The sequence below is a fragment of the Gopherus evgoodei genome, chromosome 2 (genome assembly GCF_007399415.2).
Source record: "Gopherus evgoodei ecotype Sinaloan lineage chromosome 2, rGopEvg1_v1.p, whole genome shotgun sequence".
Classification (NCBI taxonomy): domain Eukaryota; kingdom Metazoa; phylum Chordata; order Testudines; family Testudinidae; genus Gopherus; species Gopherus evgoodei.
In genome coordinates, this window is record NC_044323.1 from 83,264,937 (window position 1) to 83,291,267 (window position 26,331).

General features: G+C 41.9%; 1 protein-coding gene across 3 annotated transcripts in view; it reads left to right on the forward strand.

Moving 5' to 3' along the window:
* Positions 1 to 22,999: 22,999 nt before the first annotated feature.
* TRAK1 (trafficking kinesin protein 1) overlaps positions 23,000 to 26,331 on the forward strand; it is a 122,816-nt gene continuing 119,484 nt past the window's right edge. For all 3 annotated transcript variants that reach the window (XM_030551193.1, XM_030551194.1, XM_030551196.1), the window contains exon 1: positions 23,000 to 23,266. The gene's annotated coding sequence lies outside the window, so the exon portion shown is untranslated. The remainder of the gene's footprint in view (positions 23,267 to 26,331) is intronic.

Sequence of the window (26,331 nt, forward strand, 5' to 3'; positions counted from 1 at the left end):
GTGTAGCTATTTGTTTTATAAAGTAGTACTACATTTTCTCTACTTTAACGCCATGGAGCTAATTATGCTACCATCCAAATTCAAAACTTCCCTTTTCATGTCATTTTTTTCTGTAGAGTGCCTCGTTACTGTGTTGTGCCATCAGCTGGCACTGTTAGGCTGTCACCAAGTTTGCTGAACTGTTTTCTGCTGATTGTATAAATGTCTTCTTGTTGAGAGCTATTTTTATCATCTGGAGTCTGCTTAGGCCCTCAGTCCTTAAGGTACAAAGTCCTGGCAGGGCGCTTTAGGCAAGCACTGAAGATGGTTCCGAATGAAGCAAAGGAAATAGGGATCATTTGGAATTGAAAAGATATGTTAAAAGTTTGACCATTGCCGGTGTGATGTAACTTGAATACAACTTTCTCATGTTGCTAGTGTGGGGAAAAGTGGTAGTGGGCTGGGAAAGTAGATTTCTGTTTATCGTAGGGAATCAATAGAACTAGAGATGAAAGCCCTGATTTGGGAACATTGGTGCTTTCAGTGTGTGACTATTTTAAAATTGTTTGAACATAGACCTTTAAGTGGCGATTGCTTTAAAATCTGTCTCTTACTTTGTAAGGACTCTGCTTTTTACTGCAATTTAATGGAGATGCTAGGACCTGAGAGAGGCTAAATGGAGTGAGAGTGGCATCAATAATGTATGTGTGCTGCATCTGCTCATTATTTGACAGACTATCTTGACTCCAGTTGTATGTTGTTAGTCATTTTGCACAGAAACTGTCTCTACAGTAACTAAAAAGTAGGAGAGACAACATAAGCCACAAGATTGCTAAAAATGCATGGGTTCACTGAACTCTGAATTAATTTAATTAATCGTCCTGGATCTGAGACCCAGGTAACCAATAATCTATATAAAATATTGAGCATTAAACTTGCTCTACTCTCTGGATTCCAAATTTATCTCTATTTAAAAAAAATAGTGACCACTATTGGTGATGAATTAAGAACACACCCATGAGACTGTTCAAAATACACGGTGTGCATTTTTTCTCTGTGAGCTCTCTCTACTGCGTCTCACAGCTTTTATGACCATTTGTCATCATATAAATGAGAAACACCAGTGGTCAAATATTCATGAAATACTCTCCAATTTTACACATACAGATTGGAAAACTGAGTTACGGTAATCTTCAGCTGTATGCATAAATTGCATGTGCAGAATTAGAAATGAATTTGAGGCTATTTGAAAATTCTGGCTTTAGATGACATTAATGGGAACTTTGCAATGGAACAGCAAAATTGCAGAGTGGTGCATCTTTCACTACCATCCTGATATAGGAAAGTAAGCCGAAATCCTTCATTTTGTGCCACTACGGTATTTGAAATAAAATCCAGTGAAATCAAACTTTTTGCCAGAAGAAATGCTAAAGTAGCAGTTGAAAAATCCCCTTTTCCTTCTCCGTCATGTCAACTTTCGTACCTTCTATCATGCTGCTGTGCATACCAGGAGTAATTTCTGGATTCTTATCTGATAAACACTCATCAGAAAATTCCTCCTGTCTTTTCACCTTATGTACCCACCAGACTCTCCGTATCCTGAACTGTCTCCAGGCATGTTGTCTCAGTTGGACTTTGAAATTGGATTTGTGAAGGCTGACCCTTGTGCCCCAGGTGGAGTCTCTGAGTTCAGTGGGACTGCAGATATCTGTTTGTGTGGATTAGATTACAGAGGCCTTGGTTTGTCAACTGTGAAGGGCAGGGAATATGTTTGTGTATTTATTTATTGGGACTAAATTTGTCATTTAAAAAAAAATCACAAATATTGTAATAGGAAAATAGATGTATAAATAAATGCTCCAGAGAATTTAAGTCTTCTTGAAAAGATTCTTCTTCTTTCATGTGGCAAGAGAGGTGATTAACAACATTCAAATGACCTCATCTGGATTAGTGATCCAGTGAACAGCTTTGGATGTTGCTTCCTATACATCACTTACAAATGATCAAAGCAATGTGGTCCACAGTTCACAACTGGTATCCCAAATCACATTCTGTGTTGTGTCAACTTCCAGGGGTATAGTGAACAGATGATGACAATTAAGTTCCCTCTTTATGTTCTACAAAGCTCCCTGTAAATTTATCTTCTTTTCCCCATTCAAGTCAAAAAATCACAGCTTCTGTTCGAATATGCAAGAGAATGTATAAATCCAAACAGGAAAAAGGAAACAAACACAAGGAGCACACCATTGCATTTACAAATATTAACTGAATTCAGTCTTGATGCTTCAGAATGGTTTTGATGAATAAAATAATTTAGTTTGAATAATTTTGAAGCTAAATTTAAAAATGGACGAGTGGACATTACTTGGCTAGTTATACAATGTAGCCTTGAGGTACTTAATCACTTGCCTAGCTGTAAACATGTAAGTAGTCCCACTAAATCCTTAGTTAGGCACAATTTGCTTTTATATTCATGGATATCACGTTCATAGCCCTTTGTAGCCTGTCTGAGGAATGGGAATGTTAATGATTAAAATATATTGAGATACTGAGGTCATATGTCAAATCTGAGACCTCATTTCACCTCTAGGGAAAACTGCCAGTTGAATATGTACTACATATGGTATTCAATTCCTGTCTAAGAAGAGTTCATCATGGCTGATTATTCAAATGTATGTTAATTATTCTAACATCTGTCAGGGATGGTCTGGAGATGATACTTAGTTCTGCCTTGAGTGCAGAGGACTGGACTAGAATTCCTCTCAAGGTCCCTTCCAGTCCTATCCTTCTATGATTTGATGTATGTAATATTTACACATTATTATAAAAACTCTAAGAACAGGGCAGAAACAGGTTAATGAAAGCTAGTGAAATAACTGTAGTACATGACTGCAATAAAGAAGATGGTAGAAACTTATTTTTAAAAGAAGAGCTTTGGTAAGAAAAAGAAGCAAATCTGTGGCTCTATACCTGGAAATCTCCCACTCTGACCAAGTGCAGTGCCAACAAGCCCCATGCAGACTCCAGACAATCAAAAGAAAATGTCTCTCTCCTTTCTGTGGTATACATATGTTTGTTCCAAAATACTTCTGCTTGAATTGCATATAGAGCAGTGTTTCTTAATTCTTAGCAGCGAGGCATCTTTATATGGAAGCCTGTGAAAGGTGGAAGGTTATTAAATGACTGTTTTTTGTGCATTCATCATAAACTGAAATAATGTGAGGCATAGAGAAGGACTAAAACCTTTATACATCGTATTTTAATTAGGCACTTTTTAGAAGGAGAACTTGTTCTAAATTGTTTTCACACTTTTAATAACTGGTACAGTACAATTAACGTCTGGTTTTTGCTGCAGTCTCTGGTTATGTTTTCACTATGGAGTTATCCTGGACTATCTTAGCTCAGGTGAAGCATCCCCGCTTCAGAGCCCTTACCCATGTCTGCTTATGTAGCTTCATCTATGCAGGTGAGATACTAACCTTTGTGAGGCTGTAGGACTTGCGGGGGCATATCCCATGGCTGTTTGTACTGCTGAGCCACTGTATGGACTCTTTCACAGTGTATTGTGGGAGAACTTGTCTGTCCATTCTGTTCTTAGCCTGCAGACTCATTAACGTAAACCACTTCCAACCAATGGCAATATATGGATGCAGCTCAAAACAATGACATGTTCCTACTGTTGGCGTTAATATGACTCTTTTATAAGAGCTAGGTGGTGATATTTTGGCAACAGGTGGCAGATGCAGGGAATTTCAGCAGTGCTTGTCTCCCTGAGAAGGCAGTGGCATGCAAGCATGGAACAATGTGAACAGCTGATGTGGGTTTGAATAGCTGTTGAATCCCCCAATGGTGACTGGCTTCTGGAGTGGGACCACAAGCACAGAGCTGTATGACTATTTAGTCGTGTAGACCTGGGGTGACCAGAAGTTCCGCATGCAGAAGGCTACCTTCCTGGAACTGTGTGAGGAGCTCACCTCGGCTCTTCAGTCTCAGGTCATAGACATGAGAGAGTACCAGCCCATAAGCAGGTTATTGTTGCCATTTGAAAACTGGCTGCCCCAGACTACTACAGATTGGTGGCTAATGAATTTGGTGTTCTCCATTACCATAGCACAAACAGCTGACTTGTGGTTTGTGAGATAGTTACTTCTGTGTTTTACCACTGGATGAACTCTGCTAATGTCCACAAAACAATATCAGGCTTTGAGCAAATTGTGATCTGGCCATTGATAGCATATATGTGCCCACTGTCTATCCTTCATTCCCCCCCATGTACACATGAAAATGTGCACTGGAAAGGATACTATTTCCTCATGCAGGCCTTGGTCAGCCATAGAGGAGTCCCACAAATCCTGACATGGGAGGCACTTGCCAGGTGAATGATGCCAGAGTATCCCAGAGATTCAGTGTTTTCCAAACTGGACGATCTTATTCATGCCCAGTAATATGGATATCACTGGGTGATTGTGTCCACTGTTGTATGGGGAGAGCCAGCCTATCTTCTTCTGCTGCCTCTGCTTATGAAGCCCTACTCTGATCTCAAAGCACCTGTCAGAAAATGGTTTAATTCTACATTGAGCAGTTACAGGAAGGTGGTGAGATGTTTATCTGGCTGACCAAAGGCAAGATCATGCTGCCTAAAAAGCCTTTTGGATGCTATTGTGCAAATAATGTTCAAGTTATTGGGTCCTGCTGTGCACTGTGCCAGCTGTGTAAGGAGAAGAGAGGAAGTGTATTTGCCATAGTGTGTCCGTGAAAGTGCTATATTATAAACCCAGTACAGACAGCTAGAAAGTGTACCTGTGATAACGGAAGCTGGGTCCAAGGGAGTGAGGAAAGTAAAAGAGGGGGACTCGTGATAATGTGGAATAATGTCCCGTAGTAATGTATAATGTGAGCATGTCATTAGCACCACCTCAGTTTACCTGTGAGATAATCCATTTAATCAATTTTATGTATTGTTAATCTGAGTCTTTATTAAAATCTTGTTTCAAACTTCCCATGGCTCTTTTTTCCCTAAGCCTGCTCACACTGTGGAATTGAACAGCAGCAATGATGTCTTTTAAAAATGGAAATATTTTAAAGATTATATGGCCCAGCTATCACAAACTAAAGACAGTGCAAGCAAGAAATTGCAAAGCAAATGCAAGATGGGGGGGAAAAAAAAACAAAAAAAACCAACCTAAAACCCAAAAGTGCAAGGTCCCACGTAATAGAATTGCACGTAGTGCATCTGTTCTTCTCCCATATGGATGTAGTGGAGTTGAGTGTAGCAGGTACATCTGTCCAGAGGCGGTGGGGGCAAGTGGGGCAATTTGCCCCGGGCCCCACACAAGAATGTAGTAGTCTATAGTACTGCAACTTTTTTTTATGGAAAGGGCCCTCAAAATTGCTTTGCCCCCGGCCTCCTGCATTCTCTGGGTGGCCTGCCATTTGCACTTCCATTCATGGATTGCACAGACTCGTTCTTAATTCTTAGGAGCAAGGCATCTTTCTGTAGAGTTGGCTGCATAATGTGCTATCATGGAAGAGAGGCCATTGGACCAGGCCAGGGACTGTAGTTAGCTGCCTGCTGGTAACCATGCCAAGCGGCCACTCAAACAGTTCCCTTTGCCGCTGGCGATCCTGATACTTCATTGCCCGGTCATGCTTGATATAGTCTATCATCTTCTTTTCCATCTCTATTGTGGCCTGTGCTGCAACCTGGTTATGCTTGTTCTGCATCAGCTTCACCCTTTGCCAGCAGGTCCAATCATCTCTTGGGATTGCAATGTCGTCCTACAAAATCTCTAGCCCTCTTTCTTTTCCCCCTGGAAATTGAGAATCCCATTCACTGAATGTCAGTGCTCTGGGAGGGTGTCTTGAGTCAAGAGAGCCTCCCAGAGCACTGACAGCAGGGTAGAAGTTCATGCCGAACAATGACACAGCACATTGTTTATGGCCAGAGGGGAATTTTCTCTTTAACTTTCTGTATCACAAGGGGAAAGTTGCAACATTTATCTTGTTGGTATGCAGTGTCCTCCATTCTCCTGCGTTTCTGTGCTCAGGCATTATTTCAGGCAGTGATGCCATTGGAAAATTTCAACTTGCTGGAAATTTTGAGTTGGAAAAGGGAACAGCTGTTCCAGGACTCTTTCATGGATATCCTTCATCGCCTAGTGACTGATGTGGAGATTAATGCCTGGAGAGGTCTGCTGAGCTACAAAGGAGGGTGGGAGAAGTTTGTTGTGCCTAGCAACCCAGCAGGCTGTTTGGAGTTCCTTCTGTATGAGAAGTTTGCCTGAATCATTCTCCCTAGAGAGGATAAACATTCAGGCAAATTTAACTAGGATGTAGCGCTGTAATTGTGCCGTTGCAATTGTCCACTTTCCACCTAAGCCAGCCAGGCCTGTGCTATCAAGAGACTTTGCAAATGCTCAAGACTTAGTAATGCCAGGGCTCATGCAGTGGACTTAATATCTAAGTCTCCGAAAACACTTTAATGATGATGTCAGTGTGGGGAAAAAGCGCACTGCAAGATGTGATATCTATATCAAATCTTCTCTTGCTGATTTCATACCAGAGGTTCACCAGAACCTTAGTGTCAGTATCTGGCTAGTTGGCAGCACATTGTGCAAGATCACTTTCCAGATGGTATCTCTGTTCACATGCTATATAAGTGAAATAGAAATGTAGCAGGTCATGTGCAAAAGAAGAGAGAAGGTGGAGTGGAAGAAAATACAGCCAGGGAGAATTGTGGGGAGGTGTTAGAGGACTATCGGTAACCATGTTGATTATCCTGTGTCCTCACTGCAGAGCGATGGGTGCCCAGTGGGTGCTCAACCCCTCAACCTGCCCACATATGACCCCCTTCTCCAAAGTCCCCGCCCCCATTCCATGCCCTGCCTCTTCTCCACCTCTTCCTCTGAATTCCCTGCGTTCCCCGCTCCTTCCCGGAAAGCCCTAAGGGCTGACAAACAGGCAGGGCAGGGGAGGGGGAAGCACTGGGAGAGAGGGGAAGGAGCAGGGATGCGGCACGCTGGGGGGGTAAGGTAAGGAGGGGGAAGCTTTGCTGACAGTAGGTGCGGAGCACCCGCTAATTTTTCACCCTGCGTGCTCCAGCCCTGGAGCACCCATGGAATTGGCGCCTACCAGCCTGGGTTAAAGCAGGACCTGGGCTGAAGCCTATATCAGTGATGTCAGCTAGCCTGAGTTTAAAGCACCGTCAAAACCAGATCAGTTTTTTTGTGAGGGGATGCCAGGGTGGTTTGGGCAAACACATAAGCTAACTTTTCAGGGAAGACATACCCTATGTTACAATAGATTGCAGAAGCATATTTGAAAGTGCTTATTCTCCTCTGAAGTGATACAGCATGCAGGGGCAGCATTAGTAGCCCCTAGTGCTTGATATATTAAGCAGCACTGAAATGATTAAAAAGTTTTCTTGGCTCATACATGCTTTTACATTTTAATAGCCATGAAGAGATTATGGTCTATGGTATATCATCAGCAAGTTGAAGTTTAATGTTTGATGCTTGCAGTGTCTATGGAACATAATGGAAAGAGAACCTGATATTAGTGCTCTTTTGTAAAGGTCAGGTGATCAAATTTCAAGTGATCAAATTTAGAGATGGTGCCTTGAGACTCAGCTTTTCTTTTAATGTTATGGACTCCAGTTGTCAGATCTTGGCTTCCCTTTACCTCTTTTATTTCAGCGTAATGTATATGCCAAATGGACTCTCTGTGCAGGGGTATGTACAGTAAATAAGAGGTCTGTTCCATTCAGGAAGGCCAGTGTTTTATACCCCCTCTTTTGTCCATAGCCCTCACTTGCCCTTTTGTTCTTTGCTCTCTAAAACTGTTATAAACACCTGTGTAGGATGTTTACTGTGCAACAGAAGTAGGAAATGTGAAAAGCGAACACTCACCTGAGATTGCTAAGCAATAACTTAATGTTTCTAAAATTTAGTTTCCATGATTTTTCCATATGGTGGAAATGTATATCAGCGTACTTACATGTGACTGGGCTTCTTAAATCCATGTTCAGATTTCACTTATGGCAAATATAATTACCCCCACTGTATAAATGAAGAAACTGAGGCACAGAAAGGTTGTATCCTTATATCAGGATCATTGTGTCAAGTAGAATGTGCGTAGGCCTGGAAGTCAAGAAAATGGTATCTAATGCTGGTTCTGATACTGACATGCCTTTTGATTTTCCTCTGACTCCTTCCCTACAAAGGGTCCAGATTTGCGGGCACAATATTTTTGACTACGTTGAAAATTGTTCTAAAATTGCTCCAGTTTTTCTACAGTTTCACTTACTGAAAAAACAGAATTCATTTAAAAACTAAGCACAGTCATGATTAATATTTATCCCATTTGTTACGTGGGGGGTGGGGTGCGAGGGGAGAGAAGAGGCAGGAAAAAAAAGCTTCAACTTCAATAAGTCTTTGGCACTAGCTTGATCGCTTACCTACGTGTGGCTATGATGGTTTATGTGAATTACAATCACTGTGCTTCCTAATGTATATACCAATACGATAACCCTATCACTGATAGTATAATGAATAATTCTAATCCTTTCCCACCCACTCAAGGGTTACTATTGATATTGCAGTGAGTGAAGAAGGTGGGAGTTATCAATGAAATGCAGAACTTTGTCAATTATGTAGTCTTCTCATGCATTCTATAAAACATATCAATAAGCTTTCCCTAAGAATGATTGCTTCTGGCCCAAAGCTATTTTGGATGCTTTGTTTCAGGCTGTATATAAGTACAAAAATAGGAATGTATGCTCTATGATCTGTATTGACTGGGTATTAGGAAGAGCCGTGAATAAATCATAGGTGTAATACTTGCAAGAGAGAACCTGATTTGACTGATCTGTAAGCAGGTCAGCGTGCCCATTCTAGGTAATGAAATTTAGTTTTCTCTTAATTCATGGGGGATTTACAGGGAGGCTTGAGGGGGAATGCATTAAGGATGGCTTGTGATAGCTTCATCTGTTACTTCCCATGTACCTGTTCTGATGATGTGTAACTGAGTTCAGTCTGTGGAAGCATCAGTTGGGTAAGTTTAAGAGTGCATGCATACAGAAATTCATTCTGAAACTTTCAAAAGCACCAGTGTTAAAGTATAGACACACATCTACTAGTTTTCAAAATTTCATATCCAAACTTGCTAATGAATGAAGATCTTACTCTGCAAGGAAGATCTTCTCCCACTCATTCTTTTTTTTTTTTTTTTTTTCCCTTCCCACTTCCTGTGGGGAAGCCATAATTCTGGCATCTCAATCATTTTGCTGGTAACATTCTTATGTGTCACAAACCTGGGCCAGTGATGATTTCATTGCATTATCAATCAAGATAGTTCAGGTTGTAAGTAAAGCTTTTGTTGAAGTTTAAATGTTTATAGCAATAACAGGAATACACCAAATGAGTATTAAACAGAGGGATTTTAATAAAAAATGTTAATTCCTCCTTCCACCCGCCCGCAAAAAAGAAAATAAAAGTTTGCTCCCTCGTGCTTGTCTCCTTTTTAAGGAGACTTTTGATATAATGCTGTGATAATATGAACAATGTGGCATTGACACATCTTAACTTCACTTATGCCTACTAAAAATGCTGGGCCAATCTCTCCGTTGGTGTAACTCTGACTTTAATGTAGTTAAACCAGCAGAGAATTGGCCCAGTGTCCTTAAATTCCACACCCTGTTACAACAAACGTTCCTTGGTTCCGGGTACAATGCAATATCTATGTCTGTGAACACAGAACAAGTTTTAAACATTGAATTCATAGTTTTCCTACTTGATCTTCAGAGTATATTTGTAATGTTACTCTTCATAACCAGTTGAGCAATTTGGGAAAATGACAAAAATGGTTTTCTCTTGTAGAAAGCTACTCTAATGATATTTTAGCATTGGGCTGTCCATTTCTGTTTTTGAGAACAGTTAAAGGATTCTCTCTTTGGTTGCAGTTTTTTTAACTTTACACATACAGGATGACAGAATAATTATGTGGCTCTGTGTAAAAAACATGCATAAACCTTTATCAATCACTAGACACACACACACACTGCCATCAGTTAAAAAAATATCAGAGGGTAGCTCCAAAAAGTTGCCATATTTACTAACTTTAATGGCAACCAGAGAAAAGTGATCCATAAGGCACTCGGAGATTGAGGGACGGATCCTGGAGAGCGGTGCATACCTCTGCGTTGCCCTGTTGCAATGGTCAGCCAGTGGAGCAGTAGCTCTTATTGGGTAGTCCTGGTCTTCGCAACAGGCTCTAGCTTTGGTTGGCTGGGGCATAGGGCTACTGATATTACCAAGCAAGGTGGTAGGCTCTGCTCTCCACTGCAGCAAGATACTACTGCTGCTCTGCAATTCCTCCTTGGGGTTAGTCTCCTGGCTCTCTCTCACCTTGCTGCCACTGCTGCAGAAGCTATAATTATGCCTGTGGTTTTTGTGGGGACATCATCACTGACTTTCTCTACTTTCAGGTATGGCTCTCATCCCATTCCTGCTCCCTTTATGATTGTTGCTTGAGGAAGGGTGAATTGCCTAGTGGGTAGAGCTTAAGCACCGCGAGTCAGACTCCTGAGTTTTAGGGCTCATCCACACATGGAGCTATTCAAGAATAGCTGTAGACAAGACTGTGATCTCAACAGTTCCTCAGATATTACTTAACCCTGGCCTCAGTTTTCCAGTCTGGGAAATGGATGCAATAATAATGGCTTGGCTGCAATACCCTGCATTCCTTGATACTGTTGTTTGTGTGTGAGGGCAGCTCTACACTTAAAATGCTGCAGCTGTGCCGCTGTCACAGTTCAGTGAAAATGTTACTACACCAGTGGGACAGTTTATCCTATCAGCACAGTTAATCCATCTTGGTGAAAGGCAGTAACTATGTCAGTGGGAGAAACCCTCCTGTCACCAGTGTTGTCTACACTAGGGATTAGGTCAGTATAGCTGCATCACCCCAGGGTGTGGATTTGTCACATCCCTGAATGATGTAGTGATACTGGTTTCAGTGGTAGCTGTTAGTCTGTATCAGCAAAAAAAACCGAGGAGTCCTTGTGGCACCTTAGAAACTAACAAATTTATTTGAGCATAAGCTTTTGTGGGCTAGAACCCACTTCATCAGAGGTATGAAGTAAAAAATACAGGAGCAGGTGTAAATACATGAAAGGATGGGGGTGCTTTACCAAGTGTAGACCCAAGTCTCATTAGACTGACCTAACACTTGGTAAAGCACCCCTATCCTTTCATGTATTTACACCTGCTACTGTATTTTTTACCTTATCAGATGTATGAAGTGGGTTCTAGCCCACAAAAGCTTATGCCCAAATAAATTTGTTCGTCTCTGAGGTTCCAAAGGACTCTTCGGGTTTTGTTTTGTAGTGATACTGATTGATGTAAGTTTGTAGTTTAGACCTGGCATATCAATAGTTTAGCTACAATATCCTGCCTTCTTTTGTTATAGTGTGAGCCACTACCGCAGGCAAGGCATCCCCCCACTCTCCCCACTGTTTCTGAGGAATTCCTGTGTCTCATTCCTCACCAGTGAGTCCTTATCTTTCATTTCCCCCACTCAGCCTACTCTGGGAGCTTATCAGCTTGATATTATTCTCCAATTCTGCCTTGAGTCAGTTCCTCTCCTTTTTCTTTTTTGTTAACTAGGGGTCTGCTTGAGGTGAAAACTTGGCTCTCATTCATTGACATTGTTTTTTAAATTGTTTCTCTGTTAGTTTGAACCAGCAGTGGGTTGGTGTCGCTGCATCGTGGCCCTTCAGCTGCTATATTTTCTGATTTCACTCACACTCCTTTCCTTTAGTCTTGAGAAGTCCTTTAGTCTATGTGGCTTGGTGGCTAGATGTTTGGCTTGGTCTGGTGAATTTATTTTTAATCTTGAGATGTTTATATATCATTTGCCTTTTAATGGAAGAGTGTATATATATGTGTGTGTGTGTGTATGTATGTATATATAAATAAATATTGGAGCTGAGCATTTTCTTTTCTTAATGTCAAACAACTGATGTACTACTGATAAGCCTTGCATATAGGCTCCTTGCTCCCATATTCCCATCACTTCATCTCCACTTAGTGATGTCCACGTCAGCCTACCACCATTACTGGCCCAGTGGATAGAGAACAGGGACTTTTGGTTCTGTTCGTGGCTCCGCCATTGTCCTGCTAGCGAGTCTGAAACCTTAAGTGGGTATTCTCAAAGAAGACCAGGATGTGGGTTAAAGACACAGTTAAACTTGAAATGGTAACAAAACCCACAAAAATTAGCAGGGGAAACTTAGGACACCATGACACTTGCTATCATTTCATAAGGTTTACTTTAGGGCCAAATACAATAATACTCTGCTGTATTTAGAGAATAAATTGTCATTAAAGAGTAAAGGAATTTTAGTCTTACTCTTAAGTGTAATCTTCCCTGCATCCCTTAATTATGGAATTGCTACTCATGTGTACATAGAAATACATATAGCATGTAACCCCTCCCCCGCCTCCCTCCCCACCCCCACCCCCCGGTCAGGATTTTGACTTTAGTAAGTGCTGGATCAACCCCTGTGCATGCATGCATCTTTGTGCTTCTGTGTTGTATTTGTATGGGTATACCCCCACCCCTCCCAGACACACACACTGCATAGTTTAAAGGGCAGCATAGATTATATTCAAGCTTTTTTTATCTGCTCCCTCTTCCCTTCTTACTATAGCTACAGTTCTCACACCTTGTGTCCTGCCAGCTGTGTTTTTAGAATTAATTTTTCTGTGTCTGAAATAGGTACATGATGTATCTAGCTAAGGTCCCTCAGTCTTCAGTATAGCACACCACTAAAATGGCAGTGAGCCAGCTTTTAATTATTCTATTTTTTTGATTGTCTGGTAGGTATGTAGGGGTAAAAATAGGCCATGGCTCAGGTGAAACAAAAGGAGAGTAGCTACATAAGATTGCTAAAATAATGTGAGCATTACATGAGAAGAAATTATTCATAGGCTCTATAACATTTGCTGCAAGGAGTTTCAGTGATGGGACAGTGTTACATAAAGCTCTCTGAGAGCACCCTTGTATGTGCACAACCGTGAAGGTCATATGGAGGGTTTGTCTTGCAGGATGTTTCCACTGTCCCTGTTTTGAGAGGAAAAGGAAATATGCTTATGTACCCACACATGACGCTGTGTTTCACTGGTGAGAAATGTAGTTGGGATGTGGGGACGAGATTAGCTTTTCCTTTTTTCTTTATCTTTACTGTGTGGCTTTGATTATTTAAAATTAAAGATGTCTTTGCATGCATTATTTAATTACTTTTTGATAAAGCACAACTCAGGGGCTTGGTTGATATAGCCGCTAAAATGAGGTTGTGAGAACACAACTGCAGCCTTCAAGGAATGAGGATTAAAGTCTCACACTTGAGGTGACTTTTTGTTGTGTCATTTAAGATGAGCACTGGCAGCTATCACTGTTCTTTGAAGGAATTCCTTCTCACTCACTCCGTACAGTTGCTATTTTAGCTTTCCTCTGTAGCAGTGACTTTTCATGTAAATGATTTCATTGTGTTACTTGCAGTTTCCCTAGGATTGTCTTTAGCTGCCTTCATATGTTCAGTATCTTCTTTAGGAGGTCTTTTATAATGAAGAACAGTAGCAGAAAATCCTGAAATCTTTAGTGTGTAGAAAGATGAACCAGGAATGTTGTCAGACCAGCAAATGATATGTTGTCCAGTTCATTCTTCATTTTGACTACTCTTATAGTAGAACATATGGTATAAGAATGTTGTTTTTTATTTATCAAGCAAGACATTTGAATACTGTATTTTGAAAGTGTTTGTCTAGTGTATGAGGGCTGACTTCCTTGAGGTTGCATACATTCCCTGACCCTCAGTGATACAGAAACTATTCATAAACTTCATACAAGATGGTCCCCAAAGATATTGCATGCGATTGTAATATCTGTCAGTTTCATAATGTATGTCACAGTTTTATAAACCTATTTTTCTAGCTTAGATGGTCTGTCTTCTTGCCATGCAACCACCCCCCCCCCGCCATCCACCCATAAAAGAAATTGACTGACAATAGGGGGAAATTGACTGGGCACACACTGTTCTCCAATCTCAAAGTAAAAACTAAAAAAAAAAAAAAAAAAAAAAAAAAAAAAAAAAAAAAAAAAAACCAGGATAAAATATTTTCCCTTCTAATCTCTTTCAGATACAGGCCTTTTAGAAGTTGTTTGTAATGATGTCAGGAACAAACTTTTCAGACAGAAATGTGTTTGGATTTTTTAGATTGATGTCACTTTAATATGCTAGATTTATACCTAAAATAGAGAACCCACCTCCAATCACAGGCTCATCTTTGCTCCCTGCCTTTCTTGTGGGTATCCCAGCCCCTAGTATTGTTTCAGACAATTTTGTCTAGGCAGTTGGTACTGAACCTTTTTTCCTACAAGAGGCTCCACCTGCTGGCTCTCACCTTTTGCTCACCCCGTCGCCTGCTGCCCCTCCTCCTTCCAATCCTAGCTCTACCTTACTGCCTCAACACTTATGCTTCCCCAGCTGCAAATCCTTGTCTTCTCTGTCATTTATAAGTGCTCTACTGTACAAGACAGTTCTTCAGGTACGTCTCTCTTCCATGAGCTGTCTCCTTTTTGTGGCATGTTCATTCTTGTCTTATAATCTCCAGTCCACTTGCAATTTCCCACTACTTGACTGTGATACTCTTCTTGATTAATGTCTCACAATGTTTAAATTTGTTCAGTTAACTTGGTCTGGTGTGAGTAGAACTGAGAAATAAATATTGCGGGTGTCAAAGGCCAAACTCTGTATGGAAAGATGAATATGATTTCTTGTGGAGAATCTAGGAGGAAAATGTAAAGCATGCATTAAGACAAATACTTCTGACAAAAATAGTGCAAAGTACAGGCTTAATCTGAAGGGAAATGAGTGCATTTATTTACTTTTAAATAGTTAGGTTTAGTTGTAAGATATTGAAAATATAAGTTGTTTTGTAGTCCATCACAATACATGTTTAATAGGATGTCAGTGGTTTTTTTAAAAATGAACCAGTCTTTATAATCTACTTTGATACTAGGCTGCCCTTTTGAATTATTGCTTTATAAAGTCAACCTGCTCACTTGGGGAAAGGAAACATAAATAAAATACCTCTAAATGCAGGTTTTGACTTGGTAAAGAAATCACAAAATCTGGTGCTTGAAGCAAGTCTTGAGTTTGTGTTTTACAAAATCCCTGCATTGATCTGATTCAGCAGTGCATTCCAAACCATAAAATGAAAAGGGTAAACTGTAGAATTGCTGGCTGGCCTAATCCTTTACTCATCTTGGCCATAGAGAAGATCTGGATTTAATTCTTAGTCCAAGTTTGTTGCTCCCATGGTTTGGGACAACATGCTCAGTCTCTGGAGAAGCAGCTAGATATAAATATGAAATTTCAGATCTTTTTATAGTAACTTCACTGGCTTATTAAATAGAAGTGTTGAGAGGCCCGGAGAATGGTGTACGGAGTAAGATAAAATGGGCAGAGGGTTTTCTCAGGTGATCTTTTGGGAACACTATAAGAAAAAAAAATTCTTGGAAAACCTTTCTTACATCACCTTTCAAAGCCCCAACGTACGTTTTAATAGACAGAACTAGTGTACCTATTAAATAGACAGAAACAGAACTCCTGACCCTGGTGATGCCAAGAAAAATCCCTCAAATCCTTGTGGCTGAGAAGTGTTTTCTATCTGTTCTGTTTTTCTAATGTGAACTGGTGCCCGGAGATTATCAGCAGCTAATGTGGTCACTGGGGAGGTTTCTCTTTATCTGCAGAAATACATACTAGAGAGATAGGCGTCCCTTCTCATAAAAATGTTTAGGTTCTAGGACCCTTCCAACTTCACAGATGTCTTAGATCATGTGTATGGAAAGATTCTTGGATTCTTAAAATCCAAACCAATTTTTTTTCTAAAAAATGTTGAATACTCAGTAGACCTGGAGAGCAGGACCACAAAGCGTCCCCATGATAGGTGCATCACATAGTCCTTTTTTCTGTTCTTCCAGGAAAAAATGCCTTCTGTGATATTTGTGTCAAGGCTAGTAATGCATTTACAGCAGAGTTGCTTTTAATGCTGGCTGCAGAAGAGGTTCATCTTGTATTCCTGTGGAACACAGAAGGGGCCTGTCCATATTGTGGTATAAGACGCAATAAAAACTGCAAATTAAAAAACTGAAACTCAAATTGACTGACTTGATTACAAGATCTTTTCTTAAACAGCCCTTTAAACTTAGGTAGGAGTGAACTTCGTTGTACTCTGCATAGCCATGGGTTCGGTACCCACTCTTTGGCTCTTATTGAGGCACGCCAGTGGAGATAAGGTGCTGAAGTGGAAGCTTGGTCAGTGAGTTGAAGAGAGTGTCCTTCACATTGCTGAATAGTGATATCCCCTCTGCTTGGTTAAAGAAACAGCACTGATTGACTCCAAGTGCTGTTCTGATGTGGGAGTAAAATGGGTGAAGTTGGCGAGAATTACAGAGGACTCATTGGACTATTCCTAAAAATACTATTTTTAGTTAGTTTTTTTTTTTGTGAGAGAGAAACAGAATTGTTGACTTATTTTTGGAGCGATGGACCAAATGGGGTGAACTGATTTTTAAGAAATTATTGGACTACGAAGGGGAGTGTGTGTGTATGTGTTTTTTATAACTTTCCCACCTCCAACAGATATAGGTTGGAATCACCTCTTGTGGAATTCACATGAGCAATCACTTTAAGAAGAAAAGACAGTTACCTTTTCCATAACTGGTCTTCTTCAAGATGTGTTGCTCATGTCTATTCCATATCCCGCCCTCCTTCCCTTCTGTCGGAGTTGTTTGGCAAGAAGGAACTGAGGGTGGGGGGAGCGCACAGTGCCCCTTAGACCACGCCATGGAGGCGCCACTTCAGAGGCTGCTAGGAGCGCTCCCCTATGGGTACTGCTAAGGGAAAAACTTCTGACACTGGTGCACATGGTGAGCACTCACACCTATTGTGGAATAGACATGAGCAACACATCTCGAAGAACACCAGTTATGGAAAAGGTAACTGCGTTTTCCCTGACCCTGGTTGCAACACAGGGCCAGTGCAACCATTTAGGCGACCTAGGGAGTCGCCTAGGGCACTAGGATTTGGGGGGGCGCCATTTCCTTCTGCAGCGACCACAGCGGCGAGATCTTTGGTGACCCCGGTCGCCGCCTGCATTTAGGTGAAGGGAGCTGGGGCAGGGGAGGGCCGCCTGCAGAAAGTAAGGGGGGGGCCAGCACACAAGGGAACTCCCCGCCCCAGCTCACCCCTGCCCTGCCTCCTCCCTGAGCACGCCATGGCTGCTTCCATTCTCCCACCTCCCAGGCTTGCGGCGCCTAAGCTGATTGGTGCCACAAGCCTGGGAGGCGGGAGAAGTGAAGCAACCATGGCATGCTTGGGGAGGAAGCGGGGCAGGGGTGAGCTGCTTCACTTCTCCCGCCTCCCAGGCTTGTGGCACCAATCAGCTTAGGCGCCCCAAGCCTGGGAGGTGGGAGAAGTGAAGCCTAGGGTGTGAAACATCCTTGCACCGGCCCTGTTGCAACACTGTTGCATTTTGTAATAAGCCATAAAAGTGTGTGTCCTATGAAGAGTTACGCTGTAGAGTAACATTTACTGACTCTGAGATTTCTGCATCAATTGTGCTTGGCTTTCAAGTTTGGAAAAAAATAAACAAACTGCCAGTCTTGCAAATGCTGCTTAGCTCTGAAAGTCATACTGGTTTTTGTTTTTTTTAAATTTCACAGACCTGTACTTTGGTACAGTGATCCATATGCAGCTCCATTTTCTTGTAGCTTAGCCAAGAATTCCGCTGATGTTCAGGAAGCAATATAATGTAGTTCCCTCTCTTTGAGCCAAGTTGACTGTGAAGGGCTAATGGGAGTAATAACTTATTTTTGTCCCTTCCTCTTAGCATATGCACAACATGCCTCAGATGGCATGTGACCAGGATTCATCACTGAATTTGGTCCACTGGTTGGATCGTTAGCTTCCCCGGCTTGGGTCAGGTACTGACAGGGAGTCCGACATGAATGCTGATCCATTCCCCCATTTTTTTCCGTAATGACACCAGGTAGTACTGTGAATTACCAGTATAGCTGTCAATTAAACTTTCAAATGTACATCAGGCCTAAGAGGTAGTCATTTTTATGTGGGGCCCTTTTCAGGCTAGAATACATTTTAAACCACGCTAATTTGGGATTTTTTTATGAGCAAAAGGGCTTCATGACCTGGTCCTTTATCTTTAAAGGAGGAGCTGCCTGCAGTGCATACCATTGTGTAAAAGTCAATATTTACTGTATTACAATATTTAATTTTTATGATACATAAATACATCCCTTGTATTTTCTATATTCAGATCAGAAAATAACTATGGTACATTTAACTACCATGTGCAGTAAATTTTGGGTTTCTTTTGTTATGGCTGCTTGCAGGACATTTAAAAATATATATCTGACTGCTTTAGACTTAATTTGAAGAACAGATTCCTCAGAAAAGCGTCCAAGTACAAACAGCATCATTTTATTCAACATATTTGCTTTCTATGTATCTTTGGGTTCACTCTGAGTATTGATCCAGTCTGGGCAAATACTGCTAAAATAATTATATGAATATTCACTTGCATTTTTAATAAATTAATTCCAGCCACATGGGCATCCCTTTTGTGAATGCTTTCTATGAACAGTTTAGTGAAGAAGTTTGCCGTCAGGAAAGTTCATGAAAAGAGTTTAATATACACTCTTGTGTGACTTGTAACCAATCATGTGACCAGTGATCTATGTCAAATCTCAAATTTTGAATAAATCATTCTTGTAGCAAACTTCTTGGAAATGAGCTTCCACAGACCATTAATTACTTGGTGAATAATTTTGAATAACAAATTCAAGAAAATTGTGATCTTCATGCAAACAATTTTCAAGTAGGAAATAAAAAAGATAAAATGTGTTTGAATTACTTTTGTGAATTATCCACACAGCTCTGTTATTGACCAAAACCAGCTTATCCCCAACTACAGGGTTAGTGTAGCTATAGAAGTGAAATCTCATTATATTCTTCCAGGGATCAACAAAATTCTTGACTGATTTCTGTTTGCAGGTGGCTAGTGATGTAAGAAGTGGAGCTTTTTTCACATCTCCGACTGTCTGGGGTGGAGAGAACTGGTGTGACCGTATTGCAGTGACCTAGGTGGTATGCTAGATGAATGGAGGGGCTTATGTTGACTGGATGCCAGATGTAATGAAACTTGCTGTATTGTGTTCTGGTCACTGCTTGCAAATATTTCAGTGATTGTGGGTATGTGAGAGAAGGGTTTGGAAAAATCACTGGAAGAAGGGAGCCCCAAGGAAGAATGTATTCACACAAGATACTGTATTAGTATCCATGACCATTGTAAATGCCAGTGTCTCATCTGTTCGAAACTCACTTATACATGTTTGATCGATAGAAGTGTAATGTAGGGAGACACACTTCTTACAAGCCGTGCCTGAGAGGTTCCTCACTCATTATAATTGTAAAAGGAAGGATTCATAAGGGTGGGGGGAGAGGGAGTGTGGGAATGAATATTGCTGTTACTAGATGTTTCCCTAGACATCATTGTTCCTGTGAACAAAGGGTGAGCTTTACCCAGTGGAGTTTTCTATTACAAATATGATTCATGGGTGTATGATGGGATCATGAGGAAATGGAGACATAAAATACTTTTTAGTCAGTTGATACGTTTTCAGCATGCTTCCTTGCTGTGCCTTGAAACGCTTCTCTGTGAACTGTGAAGGAGGAATGGAAATTATTCCTTAATGCCAATTTCATGTAAAGAAAAAATTTGTAACAGCAGTTCTCTCTCTTTGATTACACTGCTCCATAGCCAAAATTCTTCTGAAATAAATGTAGTCCAACTTTACTAATTCTGGGTCACTGAGAACGAGAATGATGCTTAAAATTGTTGATTGGCTCTAGTTTTCAAGATATGCTAGTGGGTCAGTATATACGACCCTTGACTTGGGAATGGCGGAGGATAAGTGAGTTATAAAGGGAAGGGATCTCAATTTAAACCAGAAATGACTAAAATACATCTTTGACTGGATCTATGAATAAATCTATGACTGGGTTTGGACAGTACTTGCTTTTTAGGCCAAACAATGAATGATGCAATCTGAAGCTGGTATTGCGTCATACATGATATGAATTGCATCATGTTATTCCTAGTAGTCATGGATGATGCAATCATAACGAAGCTTACATCACTCTGCTGAACAAATTGCCCTATATCAGCTCTAGAAATCATACAGTGTCGTGCTCTGTTATTTGTCAGTGTTTGATTTTGCAAAGGGACCCGTTTCTGTTTAGCCAAAGTGAGCAGAGATGCCTCGTACTTGTGTGAACAGTGCAGATAACTTCTGCTATGTTTGTGGTGAAGTGACTTTTGCATCACAAAAGCGCAGTATAACCACTATCGGTAAGAAAGCCTATCACCTTTATTTTGGCTGCAAAATTGGAGATCAGGACAAGAGGTGGGCCCCACACATATGCTGCAACACTTGTGCAACAAATCTTTGCCAGTGGTTGAGCAGGAAAAGGAAATCTATGCCTTTTGCAGTGCCAATGATTTGGAGAGAGCCAACAGATCATACCAGCAATTGTTACTTCTGCATGGTGCCTCCAGTTGGGAAAGGTGTGTCAAAGAAGAAAAAGTGGACTGTGCATTATCCAAACATTCCATCAACTACACGCGGAGAAGGACTGCCGGTTCCTGATGCACCAGAATCATTCTCACTTGAGTCAGATGAGGAAGAGGATGAAACTTCTGGTCCTGAACCATCAATGTCCCCGGACCCACATTTTCTCCCATCCTCCTCCTCTGAACCACACCTCGTAACACAAGGTGAACTGAATGACTTTGTCAGGGATTTGGAACTACCCAAGAGTAAGGCAGAGCTGTTGGGCTCCAGACTACAGCAGTGTAATCTCCTGGCAGGCTATCAGGGCAAATGGAGCCCATCAATGCTTGCAGAGTATTGCTGGACAGTGACAAGGGATGCTCCATTTAATGAATACAAGAGACAAGCCAAGAAGCGCCGAGTAGACACTGAATAGGACTAAACTATGTACATAGAAGGCAAAAAACTATTATTTATATTACCCTTTTGCTGATTTTTAAAGTGTTCCATAAACAGGACAGGTGAAATATTATCATGTAAAGCAACCATAAACACATGAAAAGACCTAGGGTTACAATTTATGATTAAAACTCTACTATCTACACGATATACATAGACATAACATGTGAAAACTTAAATAGCTTAGAGACAGAAGCCAATCAGTTGTTTTAATTGTCATATTTGAATTCAGCACATCAAAATACATAATAATATCACATTTTATCTCTGAAGCAGATGACTTCTCAAAAATTGTAGACCAGTGTTATTCCAGCATAGCAACTTGACAGGGGACAAGTTTAAAAATAACCAGTACAAAGGACCCAGTTGTTCTGCAAAGCTGCATGCATTGATAGCTAGGTAATAAAAGATACTATGCAGAAGAGCCATGAGCTTTCTGCTAAAGCACTCATTGGGGACTTTCCCCTTTCTGTGGCTGCTACAGCAGAGGAACACTGCATTTAAGGATATGCCAGGATAAATTTATCATTTTAATACAGAGAAAAATGATTGTCCCATGGTGATTATAGTGGAAGGAGAGTGCAATTTCAGCTTTGTGTCGTTGAACCTAAGAGTCATTTTCAGGTTACTTAGCCTTGACAAAATGCCATAATGCATAAATCATCATGATAAAGTATGAGACATTTTAGAACTAAGACTGACTATCTGTCAGTCTCTCTGTATCTCTGACTTAAAGGTAAATGAGTTGTGCAAGAGGTCTGGATTTTTTGGGTCTTAATACTCATCCCTGATGAAAAATACAGACTAAGCTGAGAAGAGCACACATATGAAAGCCCATAAAATATTGTAAATGCTATTTGTGCTGTGGCCCCCTCTAGATATCTGGTAGTTCTCTGTGGGACCACAGGCCTGTACCATGAGCTTAGAGGCAGGTACTGTAGGCACTCTGAGAACTGGGCTCCACAGACTTCAATTGAGTGTTTATGGGAACTCACTGAAGAAAGTAAGAGGATTATTTCAGTAGGGGGTGCTAGAAAATAAAATATGCAAATAGCCCAGGCACGAGGATGTTAGCAGTTACAAACAAGTCAACCACTTGTTTGTCACCCACCAACACTTCCTCCAAGTGTATAAAATTAACTCAAGTTTGTCCTTCTCCTGAAGGCAATGAAGCACTTGAAGACTTCATTGGTTAGAGCTCAGGTCTTTCATCTGTGATGTCACTTTTGCAGTTGCATTCACACCTGCTTGCAAACCAGTGCAATATATTCCTTTGTTCTTTTGCTGGCTCCCTGAAAGTAATAAGCTGTTTTGCTTCCAGCTGAGCCCTCTCTTTGCAGCCTGATCCCAGGCAGCTGTTCTTGCTCACATGCAGTCTCTAACTCTCCCCCTAACTTGATCCTCTCTGATATCAGGATTTTTCTTCCTTTTTCTGGTTTTCTGGAACACAGACTCCTCTACCAGCTGAATGTTGAACTGGGTGAAATAGTGCCCTCCACTGGTTAGGCTGGAGGAATGGTGGTAATGCCCTAGCATATTCATTACAATATGTTCTTTGGCTGATAGACTATATTAACTCTAGGGGATTGGACAAAAAAGAAAAATCTGACTGTTTATCCTGTGATTTCAAATATTGATGTAACAGGCCTAACACCTGTCTGTGGATAAAGTGATTACACAGTGTACTAAGTGTGGCAGATGGTCCATGTGCGGTATTTGTCTTGTAATATTTGCTGAACTTATCATGGAATTAATAGAATATTTGACATATCTATTTTGACTAATTTTGTTAGAATTGCCTGAATTTAATATATGCTGCTTTTGTGTGTTTTTCAGACCTCTCAAGGAATCTAACATTAGAAAGAGATAGGGTTGCGTTTCTGCGTGCCAGACCCAGTCTCCAGCACTGGTCCCCCTGATGGCAGTTTGTACATCCCTGTGAAACCTGCCAAGCTGGACGCCACAGCTTTGCACGACTGCACTTTGGCTGCCACTGTGCCCCCTTCAGAGCCAACGAACCATGCAGTCCTAGCCTGTAACACAGGCATCCATGAAGAGCACTATGTAAGTGAAGCAGTGGAAAATGATGTGCCGGACTACAGAGAATACAGAGATGCCTGCACCATTACCGGTATGCAATAAACTAGATTATTCTACCTCTTTCTTGAGATAGCTACACAATAGCTAAGTTTCCTTTTCCTTAATGAAACAACTGCTGACATAGCAGCTTGATACATAATAAATCAGTTACTATTCTAAAAATACTGTGTTTTCTCATCTGGGATATAGTGTTGAAGAGTTCTGAATCTTAAATGATTCCCAATCACAATACTATTAGAGTTAAGGTTTTGCAAATAGGCCATAAATTTATAATTGTATAATTAATTATTGCAGTTACTATGAAAAAATCAAATTTGAAAGTCAGCCAATTTGGAGCTCAAGTTTAAAAACAAACCTTAAAATGAGGAATTAACAATATTGTAGCTCAGCATAAGTTTATTGCCGGAAATTATGGAAATACGTAGTTGCGTTACTAACAGTAACTTGGCTCTCTTGTTAATGGGAAAGCTCTAACAATTGCCACATGACAGAAATTAAGTTGCCGAGTGTCTGATGCTGTTGCTATTGTGTTTGCCTCTCAAAACAGCAACCAGAGGGAGGTTATACTCTGTTGCCATCTTTGCTGTGTTAGCTCTGGTACTGTAGAAGAGAATGCATTTCCCCATAAAGCCTGAATTTCAAAGAACTAGTTGTGCCATTTGTTCCTTGTATAGTAATGGTTGCTGTAACTGAACATAATCAATTATATGGACATCAAATTATCAAAGTTTCCGTTCCAAGACCTTTATTGGCAAAGCTTGTGAGGCCTTATGCTCAACTTAATGGTATTTCTCTGTTTTGGATGTAATGTGATAACTGTTGAACACCAAATCTGAATTTGACAAGGCACCGCTGGGCCCTGCTCTCCTGCCACACCCACAAATCAGCCAGAGACTTCTGCATAGGTTCAATGACCTGTGCTCATTATTTACAGTGTTACCTTCTCACCACTTTCTAGCTACCAGCAACTTCACTATTACAGCCTCAGGCACTACTAGCTCCTGCAGCCAGCAGAGAAGAGCTCCTATTCCCTCTAATTCTCTGACTCCTTTTCCTTCTTTCCTGCCAGCCTTTATATAGCCCCTGGTTAACAAGGCCGGCAGCTGTTCTCCGTTTGCCAATCAGGCCTGGGTTTACTCAGCCAGCTCCAATTCCCCTTTCTCAATTATAGCTGGCATGACAGAGGCCTGGCTCAGATTTCCTTAGCCAGCACCCTGTTGCACACCTCCCCTGTTAGGAACCAGCGGGGTTCGTCCAGGAGAGTCTCTCCCCTTTATTCAGGTCATCCCCAGCATTTCGGGGGCGGGAGGGGAGTTCTTCATCTCCCACACGCAGAAAGTACACTGCATGAGGGATGAATGCCCTTATAGCTCTGCTGCCACCCACAGGTCCTCACACCAGTCGCATCCCTGTGGGTGTCTCTTCTTCTTTATCCACTTTCTACCAGTAGGGGGTCGGGTTCTCCCAAGCCACCAAGCGGGGTCCATGTCACCTTTCCTGTGAGCTGTGTTGTTGGGATCTCCAGTTGCTCCTTTTTTCCCCTCTAAGGGGCTTGGGCTGGCCCTCTTCCCTGCATCTCCGTCCCCTCTTTCTACCCTATCTGGGCTCTGTTGTCTAGGGTTTCTGTGTTTGCTTCCCTGAGGCCCCTGCTCCTCTTCCTCAGTGGGTCTTCTCAATTTAGGGCTCCCCACCTCCTTCTTTGGGGAACCTTTCCTTTTCCCTCTGGGGGAGGGCCCCAGTCCATACCGAACACAATGGGGTACGGTAACCCCTCTATGGCCCCAACTCGCTTCCATTTAAATTTGCCCCACGCTTCAAGGGACACCTGGGCCATCGGGCAGTATTTCCTGTCCCCCATAGATATACTCCAGGGTCATCCATGCACCTGGAATTATCCAGTGCAGTTTTATCAGCCCCCTCTGGACAAGTGAGCAGCCTGAAGCCATATCCACCAGGCCGCTCTGGGGTTTCCTCCCCACCCTCACTGGGATGGTGGACAGCCTCTGCCCACTTTCTCACCCTCTAGCATTAGTCCAGCCAAAAATTTGGCGCAACCACATTCCGTGTCCGGGCAGTCTCCCTTTTTGTGTCCTGGCCGCCTGCACTGCCAGCAGACGATTGCGCTGGCTCTACTGGGAGCTGCTCAGAGTTCCTCCTTCTTCCTCTCTGGGCCTTTTCCAGGGAGGGGTTCCCTCGGCTTCTTCCTCAACTCTGTCTCTAGAGGGTCGGCCCTCCCTTCGGGGGACTTCTGCCTTTGTTTATTCCTCAGTCAGCTTGACCGCTGCATTGACTGTACTTGCTGATGTCACCTGACCCAGACTCGGATATTCTCAGGGAAGCTCTGTAGCAGTTATTCTAGGACTAGGGCATTCATTATTTCTCCCACCATTTGCGTCTCGGGCTTCAGCCAGTGGGTGGCCCAGTCCATCACTCTGTGAGCAAATGCCCGGGGCCGCATGGCCACCATCCAGCTGGCCAATGGGAACTTTTAGCAGTATTTCTCTGACAGGCCGACCTGATCTAGGACTGCTGCCCTCTCCGCCTCATAGTTCCGGGCCTTTTTGTCACTCAGTGCCATGCAGGCCATTCGAGCTTTGCCAGCTAGGTAGGGAGCCAGCCGTAGGGCCCAGGTTGCCCTATCATAACTGGTACCCATGGTTACCCACTCAGACATACTGAGGAATGCATCTGGGTCATCTGCTGGGGCCCATTTTAGAGTCCCAAGCCCCTTGGCCAGGAGCCATCCCCCATCGCAGGACTCACCTGCTCTCTTATACAGAAGTGTAGGCTTTTTTGCTATTCTGCCAGGTTAGCAAGGCCTGTCTCTCACCCTGGTAGGACTGCTGGAAGCCTTGCAGGGCCTTCTGCATCTGCTCCTGCTGCTTTACAAGCCATTGCATGGTCTCCTTCATCTCTGGGCTGCCAACCACATCCATTGGCTTGGGAAATAGGGGGGCACACAGAGAACTTGTTGGGGAGAATGGAGGGATGCAAGGAGCCCCTGCTGTGTGTGGTGAGTTTGACCTACAGAAACTATAAAGTATGTAACACTCTAACTAGAGATTTTTTTTCAGATGAAATTGAATAATCTAGATT